This window comes from Callorhinus ursinus, unplaced genomic scaffold (genome assembly GCF_003265705.2).
Source record: "Callorhinus ursinus isolate GAN/ISIS: 27379988/994484 unplaced genomic scaffold, GSC_fseal_2.0 scaffold13, whole genome shotgun sequence".
Taxonomy (NCBI): domain Eukaryota; kingdom Metazoa; phylum Chordata; class Mammalia; order Carnivora; family Otariidae; genus Callorhinus; species Callorhinus ursinus.
Genome location: NW_027397075.1, coordinates 27,051,188 through 27,077,898, shown reverse-complemented (window position 1 = coordinate 27,077,898; position 26,711 = coordinate 27,051,188).

The window sequence follows — 26,711 nt, the reverse complement described above, 5'->3', positions numbered from 1 at the left end:
GCCTACAAGGACCTTGAGAATTTATTTTTCTCTTAAAATCACCGTTTTCCTGGGGTGTCTGGAAGGCTCATCAGTCAAGTCAGGTCATGATCCCTGGGTCCTGGGATGGAGCCCCGTATCGAGCTTCCTGCTCAGCACGAAGTCTGCTTTTCTCACTCTCTCGCTCTCTCAAATAAATAAAATCTTTTTAAAAAGTCACCATTTTCCCAGATCTTTTTTCTAATTTACTTAATCTATTAATAAGTAAACAGAAAATAATTCTTGCTCCAAAGACCTCAAATTTTTAATCACTACTTTTTAAATTCTTATTTCCTTGATTTTCACAAATACAATAAAATGATAAAACACAGGAGTATCCAACTTAGTTGACTGAATTCCATTAAGACAGGTGGTCAAATGCAGAACTTTCAAACCCATTAAATTAGGTCAAGGAAAAAAGTAATTAGCACATAAAATATCTGAAATCACCCACTCAAGTACTGAAATAAAACCAAGTAATGACATTCCCTCCCCCCAATTTTTAGAACATTCTCAACACTTTTTTGATAATTTAATAATAATTTTAAGAACATTTTTGACCCTATTTGAATAATTAGAATTTCAATACTTATAGCTCAAACCTAAATTTTCCACAATCATTGGCAATGGATTTCTGTAACATTTCAACATTAAATATAGAAATGAAATTCATGTTACCACATGGCTCAGTTTTCAATTTGCCATTATCACTAAACTTTAAAACCACTCTAAATTCCTCTTAATTTTTTATGAGTAGCATTTTTAGTGCCTGGATATTGTTTTATATATTTATACAGCTGACCTGACCTATATTTTAGAACTAATTCAGCAGAACTTACCAAGAGTAAGTTGAGTGTTCCAAAGAGCCACCTGAGTGTTTAGAATTTTCTATTCCCTTTGGATTCATAAAGATAGTTAAGTTTGGGGATAATATTGTTATCAAAGGAATGGAAGAATATTAGAGAGAATAAAATTCATGTCTACAAAGTCCCTATGTCCTTCATTTTCAAAAAAAAACAATTGTTGGTAAACACATAGTAGAGATAATTGGGAGTTTGAAAGATGAATGAGGATAATAATAAAAGTTGTGTCTGGAGGATGAACCTGGGATTCACACCCTCAAAGCTGGTGTCTGGTCTCAGACAAGCAGAGTCCCACTGCCGCTTCCACCTGGGTGGTCTCGCCAAGGAAGATGAGCACTGGGACTTTACCCCAGAAGACTTCCAGGCCTACCGGAGGGGATGAGAATTGACACACACAGACCAGGTAGGAGAAGTCTGCACAGGACGGATGAGGGCACCTTGGCATTGGTAATACAGAAGTTCTAAAGGGTCAAAAAAAAAAAAAAAAGGACAAGTTTTAATGAGGTTTTAGAGGTGAACGCTATGGGATCATTTCAATGGTGGAAGCCCAGAACTGCTGTCCTTGCAAATGGTCCCTGTGACAGAACTAACTGCCAGCTAAGGTGCATTCCACACCTAAGAAGGACTCTACGGAGGACCTGGAAACTCAAGACCTGTGTGTCTCCCTTCCATACTCACCAGCAGGGGGATACGGAAGGGCAGCTTTCCCAAACACATCAAAGCAAACAGTTGACTAGAGTCAAAACCCATGGATTCAAATCTCACTTTTGCCTCCTCCTCACTCGACCATGTTGTCTGGTCCTCTATCTACAATAAACTCCCTTCCCCACCCCCATCTCATCCTCACCCTAATGCCCACCCTGTCACCAGCTACTTTTCCTTTTAGCACTGATCACTACCTGCTGCTGTATGTTCACTTGCATGTGTGTTTCTTTCTTTGTTCTTATTTTCTGTCACCACCTCTAACATGTGAACTCCATAGGGTAAGAATTTTCCTTTCCACATGGAATCCTGGTAGCTAGAACACGTGTGTGGAGGCAGTGCAGATCATAACAGAAGAGTCTCTGTGAAAGGGGGGAAGGAAAGGAGCCCACATCAACTTAACACCCACCCCTTGCTCTGAATCAGGGAGCTTCTGGACCTCTCCAAGCAATGTCGCTCCATCTTCGCAATATAATAAGCCTACGGGTGGGTTTGCCACCTTGCAAAGATGAAAGAAAGTAGGTTCAGAGAGGTGAGGCAAGGTGCTCAGAGTTTCAAAGCCTGTAAATATTGAAGGTGAGTTTCAAATCTGTATCTGTCTGCTCCAAACCCATGACCTTCCCACAAATTATAAACTGTAAAGTGCTGTACAAAGTGCATATGGATTGTCTATTATTACTATTTCATGCTTAAATTATACTAGAGCTATCTGAAAAAATAGTTATAAGAATAAAGTAGGGCCTCGAGAACCACCTGATTTGGACTCTCAAAGACTTTCAAAACTGCACTTCAAACAATATTTTTAATGAATTGCTACAGGATAGGAGGCCAGAGGTAAGGAATTAACTTAAAAATGCAAAGCAAATAATAAAGATACTCAAATATTTCTGTGGATACAGAGCTGCAAAGTGCTGTCTTTTGGGGATCAGGGTCAGGGGAAGGACTAGTTCATATTTTTATAAATGCTATAGAAGAGGGAATACACATTGAAATTTCCCAATTGCCAGCTAAGTATTTCTCACAATACAATGCCAAATTGGTGGAGAGAAACTGCAGAATGTTCTTTCCTAGCTGTGTGAAGAAGCAGAAAAGTAGCTGACAGAAACATAAAGTGTACTATATTTACAGATTAATGGGTCCAGCCATCAGGTAGAATCTGAGAAAGGCATCTAGGACCTGAGCAAATGGATGCTGGACACTATAAGCCCATGCAGCCTTGGCCAGTTTCACCAGAGTCTTAGGCATTGTTGGAGAGATTAATATATGCACCAGAGAAATCATGAGCTTTATAAAAATGACCAGGCACCCACATCTGGGACCTTCACCCCCATGAAAAACAAGGGAGGTCCCAGAAAGTTTTCATCAAAATGACAATCAGTATAGAGTTGAAATCAGATGAAAGTTTGACAAGATAATGACTTTTCAGACCAAAAAACAGAAAACTAGAGAAAAAGGAATCTTAAAAACCTTTAAAATCATGAAGACAGCATGACCCCGAAGTCTGAGAAAACGTTATTATTACATGGACCGCCCTGAGTCTTGTTTCGCAAATCCTGTCGGTGCTGTGCCTACAGAGAACCAATTGGTAAAAATTTGGCAGCCGTTACCCCATTCATTCAAGGGCCATTAATTGAGGCCATCCAGTGAGCAGGGCATTGTTCTCGGGATGCAAGGGATATATTAGTACACAAAGACACAAAATCCTTGCCTTCCCAAAGCCTACATTCCAATGAGGAAGCAGATAACAAGAAATAAACATGATGTATCAGAAAATTGTGCAGCAGTTGTAAGTTGATAAAGATATGGAGGGAAAGGGAGCTGAGTAAGAGAGTGAGAAGTTCAGCAAAGTTGCAATTTTAAATACGGTGGATACTGAGGTGATATTTGAGCAAAAACTTGAAGGAGATGAGAGTACAGCCATGGACATATCTGGAGAAAAACTTCTAGGAAGAGCAAAGGGTCAGTGCACGAGCGTGGAGGCAGGTGCCGCATCTCCTTGTGCTTGAAGAGCCTGCACCGGCCTGATGAGGGAAGTGCAGAGAAGTCCCTCGGGGGTGGGTGGACGTAGGGGAAGGGATGTGTGGGTGGATTGTGAGGAGCCTTGCAAGCTATTGGAAGGACTTGGGCTTTTAGTCAGAAAGAGAAGGATTTGGGGACAGAGGAGGAACATATTCTAGCATGTGATTTTAAAGATCACTGCTGAGTTTGCAAAAGGCTAAATGGGACAAGTGAGGAAGCCAAGAGGCTCTTGCAATAATAATGATGCTGACTAGACCAGTCTGGCAGCAGGTGCAAGTGATGAGAAGTGGTCCGATTCTAGACACATTCTGAAAATGGAGCCAACAGGATTTCTTAATGGATCAAACATGGGGTGTGAGAGAAAGAAGTGACCCTAAAGTTTCTTGGTCCACCACTGGAAAGAAAGAGCTGACATTAGCAGAGAGGATCACTTGATAAGCATGTCATAGGAACAGAGATAATACAGAAACTGAAAGTCTCATGGTCGTTGCGAGTCGCTTACTGCAGAAAGTGATTAATAACACTTTGGAGGTTGGTCGAGGGTGGGTAGAGATGGGGAACCCAAGAAAACTCTCCCCATGAGGTTTCCCGTACCAGCCTCTGCTGAGCTAAAAAAGTAAGTAGTTAAAAGAATTACCTATAAGATCAGACATATCTGAATATGAATCCTGGGTCTGTCACTTACCAACCTAAAATCTTATGCAAGTTACCTAACCTCCGCAAATTTTAGTTTCCTTGCATGTGAGATGGAGAGACGACTCAGCTGACACTGTCTTATGAAGGCTACATGAAATAATGCATGGAAAGTGCTCAGCACAGTGCTCTGCACAAAGTAATAATAAATATTTTACTTGTTAATAGCTGCAGTGGCAGTAACATTTATAGTATTATAATTATTATAGCTCTCAATCCAAGAGGTGATTAAGATACAGATCACAAATTAAGAATACAGGAAAACACTGCCATTAATCAAATACTGGCATGATACTCTTAGTATTTCTGAGCTGAGACAGAAAGCAACTGCCTAAGCCAATCTCCAGAATGGTTAAGATCCTTCTTCAAGCTCACAGTATACTTTATAGTAAGAACAGGACTGCAGCCAGAATACTGTCTAGAGTACAGAAAATGTCCTTGAAGCATGAAAGGGGTAAACTGAGGACAAATGAAAATACATGAAAACTCACCAACTCCAAAAGATGGAAGTATGTTGGATGCAGGATAAAAAGATAAAAAGATTAAGAAGTGGGGTAACCAGGTGATGGGTATTAAGGAGGGCCTGTGTGGTGATGAGCACTGGGTGTTATACACAACTAATGAGTCGTTGAACACTACATCAAAAACTAATGATGTACTATATGTTGGCTAATTGACTATAATAAAAAAATATAAGTAAAAAAATAAAAATAAGAAGATTAAGAAAGAATAAGGTGAACTCATAACTGACAGATACATGAGGAGAAATCAAGGAAAGGAGAGGGTTGTTGGACTTACAGCCACTCACTCATTCTGGGCTTATTGTCAGGGAAGACACAACAGTTAGTTCACGCACAGAATGACATGGGTCCAAGACAATTAGTCCAGCACACAACTGTGCCTGTTTCCTGGGGACCTTAATCCCTGAGGGCAGAGTGCAGCTGTAGGAACAAGGTTTGCTTGGAACATTCCCAGGAAGGCATCTTGGAGGAGTGGAACTGGCCTGGATTTGCAAGTTCATGCACATGCCTTCATGGAGAGAGGGAGAACATTTTGGGCCATCCATCTCTGGAAGAGATTCAGGCTCTTTGGGGACATAGGATATAGTGGTCTAAGTCCAGAAACACAATCTGAGGTCTGATGGGCAAGCTGCTTAACTGACATCTCATTTGATAGATGAACAAGGCAGCGCCCAGCAAGTTCCATGAAGAGGGGCAACAGGTTTTGAACTGAGCAGGGGTCAGCCCAACTCAATGGCAGTAGATACATTTATTGACTGTCTGCTCTGCTGCCTGCCAGGAGCTCCGTAATGAGCCAAACAGACATGGCTGCTGCCTTCACCTGACTTACACCCCGTCTAGAGAGCGATACAGACAAACAGACAACGTCTATATGGCAAGGTAAGTACTGTGATAAAGAGGAAAACTCAGATCCAGTAAAACTTATGTGGAAACTTTTTACTGTAAGAGATGAGAGAGAGAGACAGACTGTGATAAACAAAGGGAACTGAGACCCCGGGAAAGACAGCCATAGAAGGGCACTGTGGGGCCTCCAAGAAGGGCAGATAGCCCAGTCTTACAGAAATCTTCCTGGAGGAAGTGACAGCAGAGCTGAGATTCGAACAAACACTAGAGGCTGTTGCCACAGCACTTTGTTAGGGCATCCATTATTGGTTATTGGATCTGTACTGGCTACCCACAGTTGTTGCCAAGGATTACAAGAGGTTAGAAAAGAAAAGGCAGCAGGGTGAGGGAATGTATGAAACAAAATCCAACCAGTTTTATTTCTAATTCCCAGAGAGACTGACTTGACAACACCGGAAACGTATCATTCAGCCTGCTCCCCAAACACCATTTCCAGATTACATTTATATCACTGCCAAAATGCAGAATTTAAGCAGGGTTGTAACAACAACAAAAAAACAAAAATCACATATGTATATAATACATATTATATATTATGTAATATATTATATGTATCATATATGCCATATAAATCAAATATACAAGGCAACCTACAGGGGACATAGATAATAAATTCAGTAAAAGACTGTGCAAAGATGTGTTACATTGCAGTCATTCTGAACTAAATAAGATTTCAAGAAAAAAGGACAGATACATCATCTGACTGCCCCAAGGCATGATTTGTGATGTTGAAAATGATGAAATCTCAAGAAAGAAGTGATACAATATTCACTATTACTCTAATTTCCATCAGAATGGACTGGTTTTTATATTCAGAGTTTCAGCCTGCATTGATTGGCAACTGGGAGCACTTCCTCAAATATGTATTTGCTCTGAAATCTTATACCTTCTGGGTTATTTCTTGTGCCAAGCAGATTAGATTAATTGGAGCAAAACAGGAAGCAATTGTTTGTTATATCTCCAAATGACTTCATTTCTGGTTAATAATCAAAGTCCCCAAAATTATATTAATTATTGCTTCATCATTCTACCTATGTGATGAGGAAAAGTTGTTAATTTGTTACTGTTAATTACTGTCATGATTGATTATTACTGTTAATTATTGCTGATTCCAACCACGGTTTGGAACTACACTGAAACCTCCATTAGTGGAGACTTTTGAGAATACGCTCTCTTGGCTAATGGAGCTTTCTGGTTAGCTGAGAAATGGCTAAAACACTTTTTAGAGCTTCCTAAACAATGTCCTATAGAACTTGAGAGTTCTGTGAGATGTAAAAAATGTTCTGCTAGAAAAAGTAGGGAGGAGAAGGAAGAAAGGGAGAGGGAGGAGGGAGGAGAAGGTAGAGAAGGAAAAGAGGGGGAAAGGAGGCAGAGGACTAAAGGAAAGATGGGAAGAGGGTTGGGTCAAAGGATGATGTCCATGCTCAAATTTGAGAAGCATTTTTTTTTAACTGCAGAGCTTCTGTACATTGTACATTGTAAATCTCCAAGAAAAATTTATGCATCATTTCCTAACCTTATATCACCAAGCATTTTTTCCCGAGACTCTAATATTATAGATCAGAAAATTTTATAAAGTTTAGGAAATACTGTTCTAGGCTATTTCTTGTGTGAGAAACAGTGGGATGCTCTATTTTCAAAATGGCTTACCGCCCTTTAGTTATTTGTATGTAATCTCTCCTATTACTCCCTATTCTGCTTGAGAACTATTATCCATCCCCTGGCGGAAAGGAGGTAATCAATAGATGTTTGCTTGAAACATAGTGGGTATTCAATAAATATTTGTTGAACTAGTGAACAAATCGTTTGCACAGTACATTAAATATATTTTAATGAGGGCCTTTATGAGCCCCAGCTTCATCTTCTGTAGAGGAGAGAGGTCTGTCTAGTAATCTCTAGGGATCCCTGCAGCCTTGATCTTCTTGATTCTGTGACTTCTCAACTCAGGACCATCGTGCCAAATAGTATCACCCTATAGAATTACAAGTAGACTTTTGAAGAGGTTGATAATTAGGATTCATCACACTTTAAAGAGCTTGCCCCCAAAAATGTCTCTTCAAAGTAGTTATCTGATATCAGTTTGGTCTTTTGCCTCTTCTTCTCAAAAACCAAATGTAGAAGTATACTTGGTTACCAAGGGTTATGGTTTATTTCATGTTAGGTCATCAGTTTTGGCTCTAAAATACATTCCATTTTGATAATCAAAGTCTGGAGGTTGTCTCATAATGATTTCATGTTTCCACCCTAAGCAGTGGGCTGTGGAACTCATTGAGGAGGGTGCTTGATGCTTAGTTACTCACAGGGATTTTTACTCACAGGGATTTTCTGCTAAGAATGATCAACTGAATAGCTTTTCTGACTTTTTTTCTAATAAAATTTTTCTCTCCAACCCCCTTATTATTTCATATATTTTGTCAATCTTATTTATCATTATTATATCACTGATTGAGGATTTATATTTTTATTCTTCAAGCAATACAACAGCATGGCTTCCAAGAATTAAAAAAAAAATGCCCATCCAATTTAATCCCAGTTGTGCTAGAGAGATCTAACTTGCAAAATATAAAACAATAATATGAATATTTTGTGTGCAGACAACATATCACCCAGACGTCTCATGATTTGTAAGATTTTCTATTATTGCCTTGAATAGAACATCTTCTCTAAAGCAACCAAAGTACTCTATAAACATCCTTTCCATTAGTCATATCCCCCAAGGAAAGAAACGGGTTGAACACACCATTGCTCTAATTTCACAAAGGTAGAGAGAGAAGCTGCAGAAGCAAAATGATTTTTCAAGGTTATCCACAGTCCCACGGTGCTGGTGGTTTAGAAAGAAAGAAAGGCCTGGCTTCTAGCCAGCCTAGAGAATTTGTTCTCTTCAAGTCATAGTTTCATTCAAAGTACAAGAGAGCAAGAAATTTAATATCTGGTGTCACAGATACATCATCCATATGAGGGATGGTATAGCAGCATTAATATGCAAATAGCTAAATACAAAGTGTCTTTTCTTACCAAGCATAGTGCTCCCAACTGCTCAGAAATATTTATGTCTATATGAAAAGAGAACGAAATTGCAAAGTATAGCATGTTGCTCATTAATTTATTTTCATTAAAACTGAAGGGGGAAATGGAGCTGTATTCCACTCTTAGGACGAATCCTTGGAGTTTGGGGAAAGGGAAGAGAACAAATGTCCCTACAGGCATATTGTACCAATACACTTGCCCCAGATGCTCTCTTTCCAAAGGATTTAAACTTCTGAGGAAAATGACAGATAAAGGGCTAAAAGGTAATCCCACAAAACCTCAGTAATTAGCCCTGCATCATTTTTCTTCTCTCTTCGACCAAAAGCATTAGTTGTTAGAATCAAGCATGAAGGACTTTCCAGAAGCTGGCAAGCTGGCGAGTGGAAATGGAGGCATGATACCTTATAATTAGCTGACCACCTGAGAAGCCACTCCCCACGTAGAGAGAGGACTGGAACCCCAACCCTTCCTTTCCCCAGTGATCTTTGTGGATTTTGTTGCTCCATTCTGCACAATGAACGAAAATATTACCAGAAAACATTCCCTTGAGCCTCTGGAATAGGTGAGGAAAGTAGGAAAAGAGAGAAACAAAGGGCACTCATCCAGACAAGAGCAGAGATGGAATAACTGTTTATCATTCCCTTATAAGAACAATGAGAAGAACTATAACCCACACCCGTTTAGTGCTCCACCACTTGTAAAACAGTTTCCATTATTTTCTCATGTGATCCTCATAGCAATCCTGTGTGTTAAGTAAGATGGATATTTTTTTGTTAAGTAAGATGGGTATTTTTTCTTTTAGTTACGGAAAATTTTAAACACAGAGAGAAGTAGTGTTATTAACCTGAATATCCATCCCTTGGATTTCACAGTATGAGTATCTCGTAATACATCTACCTTTTTTTTACTGAAGTATTTTAGTAAATTATAAGCACCATGGCATTTATCCTTATCACACTGACCAAAATTAATAATAATTCTCCAATGCCTCTCATATCATAATCGAAGAGCCCCAGGTATAAAATGAGTACTATTTTCTTATTTTACAGATGCAACTTTTTTGATGTAACAAGGTGAACCAACAGGCTTGAGGACACACAGATAAAAAATGAATCTAAGAACTCAAGTTTAAAAAATTCTGATTTCTGGGTCCCAATTCTTCTCACTTCGAAGCAAATTTCCGTAGAAATGTTCTCAATTGGAAGACGACAGGAAAGCCACACAGACCTCTGTGTAATATTTGAGCAGGAGTGATCTTAATAAATGTGAACTGAATACATGAAATGTATCTCCAACTAGCTCTCATATTGTTTTTAGGGCCTTTCTCATTCACTGTAGCGCTATGCTTTGCCCTCCCTCGACCCAACCTCCATTGTTCCTAGCCCAGACCCTGGTCAATACCACTCTGATCTGCTGGATGCCCAGTTGCCTCATCCATATCTCCCTGTCCCCATCCACAGAGCCAACGCCATCTTGCAGCCAGCAAACATCTTAAGAAGGCCTAATGGACTCATCTCCCTGAGATGAGTTGTTACTCATTGTTACTGGCATCATGAACCCCTCTGGGCATTCCTGGACTAATATAGAAATAGTAGTATTTTGTTGCCTCAGGGAATCTTAAGAAATTATACTGATGTCATGACTCTTGCAACATCATGAGCATTGGCAATTTATTCCCGTATAGCTCAAAGGTGAACATTCAATTTATGCAACATCCCATCTTTCCCAGAAAAAAAATTCCTCTCCCATTTATATCTTTTATAATATTCTCCCAGTTTCAGCCCTCTCCCCTTACAACTATCATACATGTCATCAAGGCGGGATTCAGTGTGCTATCCAAGCTTCACCTCTAGTTCAGAAATGTTTGCATTTTCTTCTTCTGGATTCTTGACATTTTTGACAATACCTACCAGTGACTACTGAAAATGTTCTAGAAGGATGTTGGTATGTTCCAAATCTGAACATCAAAGGCATCTCTTAGATCTACTCACTTGTTTCACCCAAATGCATCTGACAAATACAAAAATTATATAAATTTTATGTTACCCAAGGGAAAAAATGCAAAACATTCTAGACAAAAGGAAGTTCTGGTCATTATCAGGCAATTCTGGAAATGTGATAAGACAAGGCCATGTCACGTGCCCAGTTTTGGAGAACCAGAGAGGAGCAAATTTGAGCAGAACAGATCTGATTCCAGGCCCAAGATGCTCAGGCAGGAATCCAAGTTAGCTCCCCTAGATCCATAGAAGGCACATTACACATTAATAATAAGATTATTAATAACTGAAGACTTTATGTGTGATATCTCCCTTCCAGGATTTGCATGTGTTGACATACAACGTGTAAGAGAATATCTTTAAGGAATGAATATCCCTGATGCTGGAATATTGAACACAAAACACAGCCCAGGACACACCCCTGGCACCCTTGAAGCCATGCCACAGTTACATCAGCCACAGTTCTTGACTACAAACAACAGAATCCACTTGGTTAGTTTAGGAGGAAAAAAAAGAATTTATTAAAAAGATATTTTAGTTCACATAATCATTGAACTAGCTGAAAAAAAAAACACATTAAGAGTTGAAGCTTCCAGGAATAATGCCCAAAACCACAGAGAACTGATCAGTGGAGAAACCACCTGCTGAGTATAAATGCCTGGAACTGGGATTTACTGTAAGTGCCCCTACCACCAATTCCACTTGGATCTTGTGACAAGGGAAAATCTGTATGCCTATGTAGCCACCTGTGCCAGGAACTCTGAGCCCGACACAGCCCCACAGCTGCTGTCTTGTGGTGCCCACGTCTGAAGTTTTATGCTGATGTCTGATGGGCAGAGTCCAGGCCCTATCCTAACACTTACTGAGCACTCGCTGAGTGCCAGACACTGTTCTAGGCTCTTGACAAGAACTAACCCACTGAAGCTTCCCAACAACCCTATGGGATTATTCTCTGATTATCCTCTCTTCTGGATGAGGGAACTGTAGCACATAAAAATTCTATCACTAGTCCAAATTCATAATCTGTTGGTGTCAGAGTTGAGATTTGAACTTGGACAGTCTGGCTCCAGAGCTCAAACTTTCTTAATCTGTTTGCTTGGGGTTTTTTGGGTTTTTTTTAAGTGATACCTTCACATGCTTGCATTCTAGCTGCAAGAAAATATGAGTTCTCTTATACATTGGCTCATCTGCCCAAATCTAGAAAGTCGTTCAAAAGATGATGGCTAAGCATGAACAGAACAGACAACTACTGCAGATTTCTAAAATAGGTAAGGTTGTTCTTTTTCACGTTAGTATCCCCTGAAAGTTGCTCTCATGGTCATCACTAGAAGCCCATGAATGTGGATATGAACCTATGTGTATGTACTGTTTTTTACACACTGTGACAGTCTCTAAAGACTGGGACCTGTGTTGTCCCCACCCCAGGCATTATGTTGCTCCTCCCATCAAAAGGTAGAACATTCTCCCAGACCCTTTGCATCTGGGCTGACCTTGTGATCATCACTGATCAATGGAATGCAGCAGAGTGAAAATATGCCTAGCCTTTAAAAGGCTGGCACCGGGGGCCTGGGTGGCTCAGTTGGTTAAGCGACTGCCTTCGGCTCAGGTCATGATCCTGGGGTCCCAGGATCGAGTCCCGCATCGGGCTCCCTGCTCAGCGGGGGAGTCTGCTTCTCCCTCTGACCCTCCCCCCTCTCATGTGCTCTCTCTCTCTCATTCTCTCTCTCTTTCAAATAAATAAATAAATCTTTAAAAAATAAAAAAATAAATAAATAAAATAAAAGGCTGGCACCTTCTACTTTCGCTCTGGGGGAAACCAGTTGCCGTGGAAAAAGTTCAACTACCCCTAACCCACCATACAGTGAGGAAGCCCAGACTAGCCACATGGAAAGGCCACATGGGGAACTAAGGAGCCCAGTGGAGAGCATTAAGACCCTGGATATATGTTACCTGCAGAACCATCCCATATAGCCCCCAATCATTCAAACAATCTCTTTGAGACTCCAGATATCCTTGCTCTGACCTGTCCAAATTCTTGATCCAAAGAATCATGAGCAGGTAAAACGGTTATGGTCTTAAGCCACTAATTCTGGGACAGTTACTCAGTAATAGATAATAGTAATAGATAACTTAGACACTAGCACTGTATCCTCTACTAACTATGTATATAAAGAAAATTTTGCATCTCATTAAGTATTCTTCCATAGCAGTGGTCAGCAAACTCTTTCTTAAAGGGCTATATACTATTTTAGGCTTTGCAGGCCAAGAAGCAAAATTGAGACTATTACATAAGTGCTTATATAACCATTTAAAGTGTAAACGCATTCCCAGCTGAAGGACCATAAAAAATCAGGCAGTGCCCCAGATTTGGCCTGTGGGCTGCAGTTTGCTGACCCCTGCTCTAGAGCACGATTTTTGATATTTGCTTTGTACTTCCTCATAGGAACTTCTTGTAACTTATTTAATCAAATCCCTGTTCTTAAGCATTTAGTTTACAACTTTTCACTATTTAGAAGTAAAGTTCCCACATGTGAGGGAAACAAGATGTCCCAGAATGAAGCATGTAGCTATACGGAGGGCTTGGGGGGGTGCTGCCCGAAAAACATCATCTATGGGAATGACAGCAGGAAAGGTTTTTATGTGCCTTTTTGTTTTTATAAAAAGGAAAACTTGGAAAGACTAAAAAAATACATTTTATATATGGATTTTTACAAATAAAAATGGTTATTATAGTAGGAAAAAAGTAATGCTTGAATAAACATTGTGAATAATACATCAATAAACCTTTGTCCACATCCATGGTTATTACCTTCTAACGAATCCCCAAAACTGGAATTGTTAGGACATACATGATGCCAAAATACCCTCTCAAACCACTCGACTATGTGCAATCCTATCAGCAACACGTAAGAGAGTTCTGCAGCAGGTCATGACTATCTGAAGGGACTGTTTTTAGAAAAACTGTTTGGATTTCATATCCTTGTTTGAGTGTGAGCCTAATGAGTCCCTCCTCCTCCGTCTGGAATGATCTCTTTCTCCTCGGGCTTTGTTAGAATGACCTCATTTGAGTTCAGACTATCATTGAAGGCATGCTTACTGCATCCCTAACAGAGTTTCACAATCCCAGCGCCGGAGAAGGTGCCAGAAGGAGGGGGGCTGCTGGGGATGCTGGCCCCAGCCATTCCCTACCCAAGCACCTCACCCCCCTTCCTCCCACCACCTCCCAGCAAGAGGTGGCTGACACGGAGCTGTAGCTCCACGCTCGACAAACAGCCATCTAAGAGCACCTGCTCCTTCCTGCCGCTGGGCCAGTGTCTGTCTCTCTTTCTGTCCCCTGGCTTCCCCGTGCTCCCTCTCCTGGCACGTGTTCTTCTCTCAATTCTCAGCCTCCAACAGACCCCCACGCTGAGCACAGCAGGACAGAGGACACGCGGAGCCCTGCTGACATGGGGCCCCAGACAGGGCAATCAGTCTGAATGGACTCAGCAGGCCTGCAGGCTCTAATCTCGTTACCTGGCTGCCTCACAAAAATTCGCGGGTGCTGACGCCCGTGGCCTCCAGTTATTTTGAAACCATGATAACTGCCATTACCTTTACCTCAAGGGCATGAAAAACAGAGATTTGGCAGAGCTACCGCTTCTCTACTTCTATCCATCTCTTCTTCTGGACTGCCCCCTCCGCTTTCCCCGCAAACCAGATCCTATACAGTCCTCGAGATACTATTCTCACGCCACCTTCTCCGGGAAGCCCAGCCTTTACCTTCCCCCATCTGTTCAGCTCCCTGAAAGAGCAGGCTTTACAGTCTGTCCATGACCCTCTCGTCACCTTGGGTTCCCTGGCTTGTCCTGTTCGCTATCATTTTACAGATGTCAGCCTTGTCAGTGCAACCAGATAGTCTCCTTATTGAGAGCACGGAAAAGGATTTCATACTTACCTGTGGCCCTTAAAGCAACTCCAGGCAATGCTGGGCGAATAGCAAGGGACCTCATCAATGATGCTGACCGATGGGCCATCATTTTAGGATTCCACTGAGATAAACTCCAAACCGCCTGCCCCAGAAGTCCAGAGGTATGATCCATATCCAGCTGCTTGCAACTGGACACCAGTTTTCACTAAGCCTGGAGACAAAGTGGGGAGATGGTAAAATAGCAAAAGTATCAGATTAGGAAGCCAAAAGTCTGATGTCCAGTGTGGATCTCACTCGGGCACATGTGAATTTGAGCTGCATCTGTAAAGGGAGGAAAATAATAATACCTTCCATTTCAATAAAGGTTTTTTTCTGACACTCAAATGAAACACCCTGCTTTATATACATTACTTATCCAATCCACAAACAAATCTGAAAAATAAGCATTATAGGCCCCATTTTACAGATAGGATGATGACGACCTCAAAGTTAAGCACTTTGTCCAACATCACAAACCTAGAAAGTAAGAATTTGAACCCAGATTTCCTTGATGCAAATTAAAAGAAAATAAGAGGAGAGATATATTTTTTTTCTATTTTTTGTTGAAGTATAATTAACATATAGTGTTATATTAGTTTCAGGTGTACAATATAATGATTCAACAATGCTATACGTTTCTCAGTGTTCATCAAGAGAAGTGTACTCTTAATATCCATCACCTATTTCACCCATCTCCCGCCCACCCACCTCCCCTCAGGTAACCATCAGTTTGTTCTCTGTATTTAAGTATCTGGGGGTTTTTTGTCTCTTTTTTCTTTATTTCTTCATTTGTACTGTTTCTTAACTTCCACATAGGAGTGAAATCAAATGGTATTGTCTTTCTCTGACTGACCTATTTCACTCAGCATTACACTCTCTACCTCTGTCCATGCTGTTGCAAATGACAAGATTTCATTCTTTTCTATGGCTGAGTAATATTCCATTATATATATTTATATATATATATATATATATATATATATATATGCCACATTTTTTTATCTATTCATTTACCGATGGACACTTGGGTTGCTTCCATATCTTGGCTATTATAAATAATGCAGCAATAAACATAAGGGTGCATATCTTTTTGAATCAGTGTTTTCATTTTCTTTGAGTAAAACCCAGTAATGGAATTACTGGATCATATGGTAATTCTAGTTTTGATTTTTTGAGGAACCTCTACACTATTTTCCACAGTGGCTCCACCAGTTTGCATTCCCACCAACAGTGCAAGAGGATTCCTTTTTCTCCACATCCTCTCCAACACTTGTTTTTTCTTGCCATTTTGATTTTAGCCATTCTGACAGGTGGGAGGTGATATCTGGTTTTGATTTGCACTTCCCTGAGGATGAGTGATGTTGAGCCTCTTTTCATGTGTCTGTTGGTCATCTGGATGTGTTCTTTGGAAAAATGTCTATTCAGATTCTCTGCCCCTTTTTAAATGAGATCTCTCCTGGATTATTGTAATCACCTCCTAACTTTTATCCTTGCCCTTCAGGATTGAATTGTAAAATAGTAGCCTTCCATATGTAAGTCAGAACAGGACAGACCTTGGCTCAAAACTCTCCAGTAGCCCCTGACAATGGCCTTCAAGGCTCCACCCAACCTGCCCATTCCTCCTCCCCCTGACCCTACAATATCCCTCTGACCTCACTTCCTACTACTCTCCCCCTCGCTTGCTCAGCCAGACGCAGGGACCTCCTTGTCCTTCCTCAAGTGCTCCAAGCATCACCCTGCCTGGGGTGCTTGCACATCCTCTCACTACTCCCTGATGGCTCTTCTCCCAAATGGATCCACAGGGCTCACTCCCTCGCCTCCATCTGGGCTTCAAATGTCTGCTTCTCAGAGGATCCTTCCCCTACTACCCTACTTAAAGTTGCAACAAGCCACTCCTGTTTCCCTGAACTCCCCATACAGCTTCTCTATTTTATTTCTGGCTATTTCACTATCATCTGACATATAGATTTCTTTTTTCATTTTGAATATGCCCACATCCCACTCCTGCTCTGCCCTTGAAGGTAAGCATGAGGGCATGGATCTTTTGCCCATATTGTCCACTGTATCCCTAATGCTTAGAATATGCTTGGCACGTAGTAGGTGTTGAATTGATATTTATGGGGTGATTGAAGGAGGCAGAATGCTATTGTCCCCCTAAATCCATTCTTTCCTTCCTTCTGGGCACATGGCCACTCAACCAGTGACTACATTTTCAGCCACCTTTGCACCTATATGTGGCCACGTTCTTACTAGTGGACTATGCGCAAAAGTTATGTGTACCCCAGTCCCAAGAAACACTCTAGGAAAGCCATGCAGGCACCAAGGAGCAAATATGCTCATACACCATTTTCGGTACAGCCATGGCAAACACAGACACCCCCTTGCAGTCCAAGCCAGGAGACAAGAACAACTACCCACTAATCCTTACTTTCTCCCCATGGGTTTGAAATGCCATCTTTATCTACAGGAATAATGCCCATTGTACACTTGGGTTTATTTCTAGACTTTCTTTGTTGCTGCATTGATTTGTCCTCATATTCATGTACCAGTGCTAAAACTGTTTCATTATCTGCTATGACTAAGTTCTCCATGCCCTTCATTACACCGTTGTCAAGAGATTCATAACAAGGTTTTCCTAAGAAATGCACTTTAGAAACATTCCTTGGGCAGCAATTTGGAGATAGAGTGGAGGAGGACCAGAGTAAAGCTATTACATTAATCCAGATGCGGGATGAGGGGGAGTGGTGGCTCCAGGGTAAGAGATTATCCTCCCCCACCTGACCCCCACCCCTCACACCCTGACCCTCACCCCCATAATCTCAGCAATGCTTCCCCAACCCCCAGGCTTTGACACTGAAAGTCACTTAGTACGAAGAGGCTGGGACAGACTCAAGAGGTATTCAGACATGCAAATGACTTCGCTCCTCCTTGGAGGGCAGTGACTAGTGAAACAGAGATAATTCTCAGATTTCTAGCTTTGGCAACTGGTGTCGTTCCTGGTATCCATGGAAGGGAAGCAGATTTAGAGAAGAACTATAGTGAACTGAGTCTGAGAGTTTGTGCGCTATCCTACAGGCGTAGTATCTGGCTGGGGAGAAAATCTGGGGCTTGAGAGTTGGACCTGCCAGTTCTCTCCTGATAATGGAGGATGAATTACAGCTGCCAAAAAAGATCACCAGAAGAAAGCTTCGAGCACTGTCACCAATTCCCTGGGCTCTGACTGACCAGAAGCATTTCTAACTAGCCCAGAGAGAAAAGCTAGACTGGGTTGCATTATGTACTCTGAAGCTGGAAAAAATATGGAATCTGAATTCAATTCTATTAGTAAATCAAATGGAAAGCCTTGAGTCAGCCATGCAAAGTTTAAATTTTATACTCATTCATATCATGTTCTTATTGTTCCAATGCTCCCAAGCTGGTCCCATATTTGTTATTGATTTGGTCTATGTGAAAGCTGCTCAACGCCTTGAAATGAGGCTTGGTTCTTGGGTTATTTCAGCATAAATGACCTTGGAATATTTTTCTACCTAAAACAGCTAAAGACTTTCTCAACATGTACTGATACAGGAAATCATCATTCATTCCAAGGCTCCGGCCCCAAAATCTTCACAGTTAATCCTTCAACCTAACTTTAGTTTTGGACCTATATGTCTCCATTTCCTCCTTTTTTGCAGGAAACAACATTACCCTATTCAAGTCTAGCATGATGCCTGGTACATGGAAGATAGCCCATAAATGTTTGTTGGAATGGGCTAAATAAAATATAGATATCAATTCTTATAGTGAAGGGAATGGGAAATAATGGGGCATCAGGGTTGGCGATGACATTTTAATCACAGTATAAGTGGTAAGTAATAGGAATCCCATATGACTCTAATCTATGCCATCCACTATTATGATGATGTATGAATCAAAATACATGGATTATTAAGGTTGTTTTCTCTCTGGCTATAGAACTTTTCATGGAAGGGCAGCTGGCACCCACTGTAGAAGGTATGTATGGTCAGGAGAAGGAAGTACGGCTCTAATTACTTTGTGATCTCCTTTTTGGAAGAAAAGTATGTTAGGGAGATATTGGATTGTCTGGCTGAAACAAACTGTATTGTTTGATTGTGGGTGTTTGCTTGCTATGTTATTCTTCCTTTCTATTATCACAGGTCATTATAAGTTGCCTACCACTCTGGAAAATATTTGTCCTACCAAGTTCCTCAAATCAGAGCCTCAAAAGACTGAACCGAAGGTAAAAGCCCATGCAGAGTAATAATATCAAACACTTAGTGATCACTTACCAAATGTGCCAGGCATTGTTCTAAGTGTTTAACATGTATTAGCTTGTTTAATCCTCACAACACCCAATACGGTAGGTGCTATTACCCTCCTCGCCCCCCACCTTTTACAGATGAGAAACTGAGAGACAGAGCAGTTGAGTAGTTTGTCCAGGCAGCCTGGCTCCAAAGCATGTACTCTCCACCATTATACAGCATGCATCTCCACAAGCAAGGTGCCAAGATGAGGTTTGGATAGGGTTTGGAGTGACTCATACTCACTCCATTTGTCACCACAAATTCCTCCTCACTGTTCCCAGCCAAGAGTAACATTGGAGAACTGGCTTCCTGCTGGATCAGGAGGCACTTTTAATGCTTGTGTGCTGGGGATTCTGTAAGCTCCTGAGTCCCCTTTTGAATCAATATGGATTATTTGAGTTATTAAGAGCTCAAGGAGGCAACTCCATAGCTTAATGACAGACGAGGACAGAAATAATTTGTTAAAATGCTGAGTCTTCTACCATTTACTTGCCCAGGAAGTTTGTTCTTGTTCCTAGTGCCATCATTTGCAAGGGTTTCGTTTTTTGCTCAACATAATGGGGCTTTCTGGTAGCAGCTTATTACAGAAGACATCCTCCAACTCTAAACTTTCACACTAATTGTGTAAGAGGTGGAATATAAATATGGGCCAACTTGGCTTTACAGAAGGGAAACAGATCCTCTTTTCTCTAGCTTATTTGACTTTCCCGAAGTTCTTCCAGCAAAAAGCAGGAAGCGAAGGTCACAAATCTGATTTCTATTCTGCATGTGTCACCACTAGGATATCTTTGTTCTGATGAAGGCTTTCCACCTTCCCAGAAAGAAGACAAACATGTAAGGATTAGGTTGACTTACTGCAAATGGAATTCTTTACCTCTAAACTTGTGGTTCCCCACCTTTCCATTATAACAGGTTGGTTAATAATCAAGGTCAACCAGGTCATCTCTTACTCTACAGGCACCAGCATAGCCCCCCAGCTTCTCTCCACAGCTCAAAGCGTGGCTGATGGGAGGGGATCCTGCTACTACAGATTCAGACCAGCATTCTTTCCTCCCACCACCCCTTCTCATCAATTTCAAGTTAGACACCATCCTTTCTTAGTCACTCTATTCCTGAGAAGATTGAAGTAAAATGATCTCTTGGGAAATTCCTGACCTGTTAGCTAAGAAGCTGAGGAAGGCCCAGGCCTAAACCCAGAGAGGACAGTGACTCCATACCCTTTGCCACATGTTCTATGCATTCTGTTGTAATATCCAAGTATGGCAGTGGGCAGCCCACAGTTCTGCTTTAACCTCTACTTGTTCGATTTATTCTCAAAATATATGTTAAGTATCTACTACTCTATGGCAGGTGCTATGCCAGGTGCTGAAGAATTGAGGGTGAGAAGACCTGATCCCTGTCCCCACCGAACCAATGGTTGTTCCTTATCTCTCCTACCATCTCAGTATCCCACCCCCTTCTGCCTGAGAGATACCATCATTATTATCCATCAACTGTCCACTGTGAGGATCTATTATCTGGGACCTGAAACAAAACAAGAAATGGCTTGGCCAGATTCAGGGGCACAAGTCTAGGACATGACTCTAATTAATGACTTAATTCAATATTTGATATTTGTAGAGTCTTCCTGCTTTGCAAAGATGATCTCTTGTGTCTCTCTTCATGCTTTAATCCTTAGCCAGTAGGTAACATCAGAATAAACCCCCTTGTGGTTTTTTGTTTTTGTTTTTCAGAACATACCATTCTTCAAACTTAGCCAAGACAGAGAATCATATTCTAGACATTCTTCCCAGGACTGTCACCCAGTTAGGAATGCTGTTAGGCTTCTAACTTCTTTCATTTAATAAAGGCTCCTTCAGATCTAAGCTACAAGTCTGACCCCATTGGATTAGGAAGAGTGGATTGTATTTTCTGTAGCTCATTTAAGAGAACTGGAACTTGAATCTTTGACCTTCTCTAAGACTACAAGATTGAATTGGATAACTTTATGGAGGTGACTGGGATGAAACTTGACTAAAAGCCCTGTCCCCCACCCCCGACATTGCCTAGAAAATCACACAACATGTATAGGTTTCCTTCTTTGGACAGAGCTAGTACAATGCAAATTTCTAAAGCTGGAAAAGCTAGCTACCATACACCTAATACTCAAATTCTCTTTTTTTAAATTACTTCTGCTTTCAATAACATCCCCACTGCCCAAGTTTCATGCAACTAAATAATTGTACGCCGTACAATAGAGTACCATGCAACCATTAAAAGTCACATGTGGAAAAGCATTTATCAAGCATGGAAACGTGTTCGGGTATTTCCCCCAGCTCTCCAGTTCTCAATTTTATACTAGCAGTATAAAATTTGCCAAATATTTCGTTCTGGTCACTGTTTCCTGAGCATGTAAACCACACCATTTCCTGTACTAAGTCAAGGTTTAAGGTTCTAGTTTTAAGAACTGGTTCATAAGTAATGAACCAGACTATTTCCTGTTAGACGAACAATAAGGAAATAGACCATAATAGTCCATTTCTTTGAGAAGCAGTGAAATGGATGTTTATCCATCTGATGGTCTCAAAGATGCAAACTTCACACTGGCATTTAGAAGACATCTTTCGGGAGGTGACTATTAGTTAATACCTTTGTTTTAGAGCAAGATATAAGCCCTGGCCCATCATTGTACAGCTGGGGTATCCTGAACATGTAACTCAACTCAACCTCTCTGAGGCTCAGTTTCTCCATTGGTAAAATGGGACTACAATAATACTTGCCTCATAGGGTTAGTGGAAAGAGTAAACAAATAGTATGTGAAGAATTTAGTATAGTGCTTGCTACTCAGGAAGTTCTCCATGAATGTCAGGTATTATTCAAGCCTCTCTAACTCATTTTTCTCCTCCAGCCTATACTTAAGAAGGGGAAGGCGATGGGGGAGTTGGGAATCTCGCCCTCATGAGTAGGAACAGAGCTTTGTCACTGTCTGCAAGGAAGTCAAGAGTTAAAGGTCAGCTTTGTGTGATCCTCTGACTTATTTCTCTCCCAGAAAAAGCAATGAGAGGGGTTGTCACTTCTCTATGAAATGTAATGAAGAAGGGACATCTGGGGGCACTGTTACCTGCTCTGTGCCCAATCTTAGAGGACTTTTAACTAAAGAATACCAAGGATGGGGGCACCTGAGTGGCTCAGTCAGTTAAGCATCTGACTCTTGGTTTCGGGTCAGGTCATGATCTCAGGGTTGTGGGATCAAGTGCCACACTGGGCTCCATGCTCAGCATAGAGTCTGCTTGTCCCTCTTCCTCTGCCCTTCCCCCTGCTCTCTCTCTCTTTCTCTTTATTTCTATCTCAAATAAATAAATAAATAAATAAAATCTTTTGAAAAGAGAAAGAAAATCTTTTAAAAAGAGAAAGAAAAGAATACTAAGGATGAAGTAAGAGGGAAAGAAGAGAGAACAACCAGTAGAAACTACAGGGCCTTGGCAGTGGCAGAAAGATATGGGCAATCTGAAGAGACAGAGTTGGGCCTGAGCAGTTGGCCTGGCAATCAGTGGCAGGAGGCCAAAGTAGACTACCTGGTACAACTCTTTCCCACTGGGAAGCCAAAATGACTCTTGGACTTGGTAAAATTCCTTGGGAATCAGGTACTTTGGCCAAAAGGGCAAATTTAATTCAAAGAAGTAACAATATATGGAGAGTCTTTTTTTGGAGGAAAGTTGTCTGCAGACGCTGATGCAGAAATGCAGATGGGAGAGAAAATCCAGTGTGTCTGCTCTGAGAGAAAAAGACAGCTGCACCCATAACTCCTCCAAGTCAGAATGAGATCCCTGCTCTAATGGAGTACAGAGTGCTCTGGGGCACAAGGGAGGCAGCTCAGGAGTACTCACCAAGAAATGTGAGCCTGTGTAAGAGGCTTCTGCAATCAGAGCATGATACTGTGGAAGGGAGTGGGAAAGGAGGGGCAAAAATCAACACAAGATTTACAGCAAGAGCATCTCCTTTCCAGCACTGCTGACATGTCCTGGGCTTTTTGCCAGCTCTGACCATCACCTATTCAGAAACCAGAGAGAAAAGCAATTTCCCTCCCTTGGATTCTTGTTGACTTGTTCTTCTTTCTCTGTCCCATTAGGTTTTGCCTTCCTTTGTACTTTCCAAGATATTACTATCCTGGGCTCAACTGAAAATGAGGATCATCTTATTTTAGCTTGTTTACAACAAATTTGGGAGAGTCTGAATGATGACAACCCACCCATGACCTGACAGTATGTGGTGTGTATCTCTCTGCCCTGCCCTGTTCTGTGATCTGACTGGGCACCCACTGTGAGTGGCTAGAGGATTAGACTTCCTTCGAGCTGCTCGCTGGTCCACCCTTCTCCTCAAAAGCCCTACATTTCTACTCATGAGATCAAACTCTTTTTAAATTTTTTTTTATTTATTTGAGAGGAGGGAGAGAGCACACTCATGGGGGAGGGAGGTGGTGAGAGGCAGAGGGAGAGGGAGAAGCACACTCCCCGTTGAGCATGGAGCCAAACATGGGGCTCCTTCCCAGGACCCTGAGATCATGATCTGAGCGGAAGTCAGACGCTTAACCGATTAAACCACCCATGTGTGTGCCAAGGTCAGATCTTTTGAAGTCACAAAGATAAAACACTGTCTTATCATGGCCAATTTATATACTTATTCTGAGAATGGAGTCTGGGGAAGGTTCTGCAGGTGCTAGGTGAGCTCTATGCCCACTCACATATTGGACACCAGAGAAGAATATCCTGGAGAAATGGGACATGAGCCAGGTCAGCCTCAGGAGATGGGGAAGAGGGTAAATGGGTGCCAGGCTCTACGTGGCAGGATTCATTCATTCAGTCAACATTCAACATATATCAACAGAGCATCCACTACATGCCAAAGGATACAACAAGGAAAAGACACAGTCCTTCCCGTCAGGACACCACACTCCACTGAGAGGAAAAGGCAATCAAAAGGTCATTACAATACAGCATGCTCATTGCCACCATGGGAGAAAGCCAATGTGGAATAAAATAACACAGGGACAGGAAATGACTCCAAGTTGTGGGGTTGAGAGAGGACTTCTGGAAGGAAGGCAGAGCCAGAATTAAGAGACCCATGGCCATCCACAGTGTTTCCCTGGGCTGGATGGCAGAGGATGGAGGGGAAGGGCTGGAAATCAATACCTAAGGTAGCCAGGACTTTATTGGCATGCCACCAAGAACATCCATCTCTCATTCTTAGCTTTTCTATTCCCTTCAACTTGCTTGATCTGCCTTCTCCCATCAGATTTGTACACCAAAGAAACAAGCACTATAGACCTCAACGAGAACAGACCAAAGGGCTTTTTGGAAAAGCAACCTCAGTAAAATGTGCTGATTAGTCCCCACGACTCTAAAGAAGCTCCCTGGAAGAGGAGAGTGTTCCCCCAGGCACACCCAGGAGGGAAACTAGGTACAACCGCACATAGACTGTCTTCCCCCGACTTCCTTCTTCTCTCCCAGCTTTTGTTTTGACCCTTGGGAGAAAAGAGGAAGAGAATTGAGTAGAGGGAGGTAGAGAAAGTATACGAGGGTAAAAATAAAGATAAAGAAATGGTGAGACATGAGCAGTGCTGAGCTATATCCTGCTCACATGCTCATTGAAAATGATCCTCGGGACCTTTCTTAACAGGAATATTTCTCCCTGCTCTCCCAGACCAGAGATAAGAAAGGTAGGTAAAAGCTAATGGACTTCCTCCTGAGCCTGGGTGGGGCCCAGATGCAGAATCTTGGCCACAGTCCATTTCTCAAAGGCAGCAGCCTCCAGGCTGTCCATTAGCAACAGCAGCTAAGATTTCAGAAAGGAGGCTGGTCAGTGTTGTGTGAGACAGAGAAATAAGACACACATGGTCTCCTTTCTCTTAGCAACAAAAGAGCAACAATAATAATCCTCATCTATGAATTCTTTCCCGACAGCCTTCAGCCTCTCTCTGCCTCTGATTTTCCTTCACACAATTGGTCAACATTTCACAGACACCCTTGTAATATGATCACCCTTTTAAAATAACGATAATATCTACTAGAGGCCAAACCTTTACACCTAGTGTTTCTATATTTCAAAACCACATGACAAGATTACTATCTCCACTTTACAGATTATAAAACTGAGGCTCAAGTTCATCCAATTGCAAAGCCCACACTCTTTCTTCTGCTCCAGAATGGTTTATCTCCCCAAGTGTAAGCACATTGAGGGCTTCTTTGAATCCTCTTTAGCCTTTAGTAGTGCCCTGGATATAGGAGGTCCTCAAAGCTTTCTGTAGCTCATGAAGAAGTTTGGTTGTAGAGGAAGATGTGATGAAGGAGTAAGTCACAGCACACATCTGCTTCATTATCTGCAAAGCCAGTTTCTCTTCCCAAATGCACCTAGTCATTAGTAGGAGGCTAAATTTAAAGCCACAATAAAACAGCCAGTTGCTAAACAAAAGCAACTTAGGTAAATCTCAGTAAATTTGCATTCTGCACTGACAAGGCATCGAACGCCCCCAAACAGATAGGAGAGGAAAAAGAACGAACGGAGCAGGCACTAAGCCAGAACCATGTTTCCCAAACCTTTTCAGGCAATGACATCCCTGTGACCTTGCAGGGATAAGGAGGTCCCCGGTAAATGCCACATGTCCGAAAGACTGTCCATATGCAGCCAAACGAGCTTCATGCTGATGAGCAAGAGACAGAATTTGAGAAAGACCTATTTCTTATGTATTCCAGTCCCTTCAATAATTTGAAGAGAAAAAATGTGAAAAGTAAATGAAGATGAAGGTCTAGCCAATCAACAGAACACAGAAAAGTGGACATAAGGCCCTAGATCCTAACACTGTTTGGCTTCCTCTCACAATGTTACTTCTACGAAGACATCCATAAAGAGCCCATGACCAGGTGCAAAAACTGGCCTTAACCTTGACACTGGCCTTAGCTCCCTGGGTCCTACCGACACAGTGGACCACCCCCCCCCCTTGTCTTGAGCTACCATTCTCTGACCTGAACATTCCCCTAGCTTCCATGTCAGAACTGTAGTAGTTTTCCTCAGTAGTTTCCCACACTACCTCCCCCCTACTTGAGGAGCCTCCAAAGGGCACAAGAGAGAGTGCTCCAGAGGCTGAAAGCATATGAACCTCTGAGTCAACAGAGCCATTGCTGGTTTTGCCTAATAGGAGGGAGTCCAGACCAGGCCAGGGGGTGAAGTCCTGCAGCCTCAAGATTCACAGCAAGGATCTACCTCTTTTACTTAGAGAAATCAAGTTTGAAATAGTCAACGAGATTATTTTTCCTAAATATTGCCCAACAGATGAAACAATAACCCTTTTCCAACCAAGGGATAAGCTGTGCCTTTCATTGATTTGCAGTGTCTGACCTAAAAGAATGGTCTTGGGGGAGGGCGGAGCAAGATGGCAGAGGAGTAGGAGCCCTGGATTTCGGCTGGTCTCAGGAATTCAGCTGGATAGGGATCAAACCATTCTGAACACCTATGAACTCAACAGGAGATGAAAGATAAGAATAGTAACAACACTCTGAACAGAAAAGCGACCACTTTCTGGAAGGTAGGACGTGCGGAGAAGTGAATCCGAGGCGATATTCGGGAGGATAGACGGCGGGGGAGGGGGCCTCCGTCGGCCGCTTCTGGCAAGTGCTAGAGCCGCGGAGCACAAAATCGGAACTTTTAGAAGTCGGCTCCGCTGAGGGACGTCGCTGCAGTGGCTA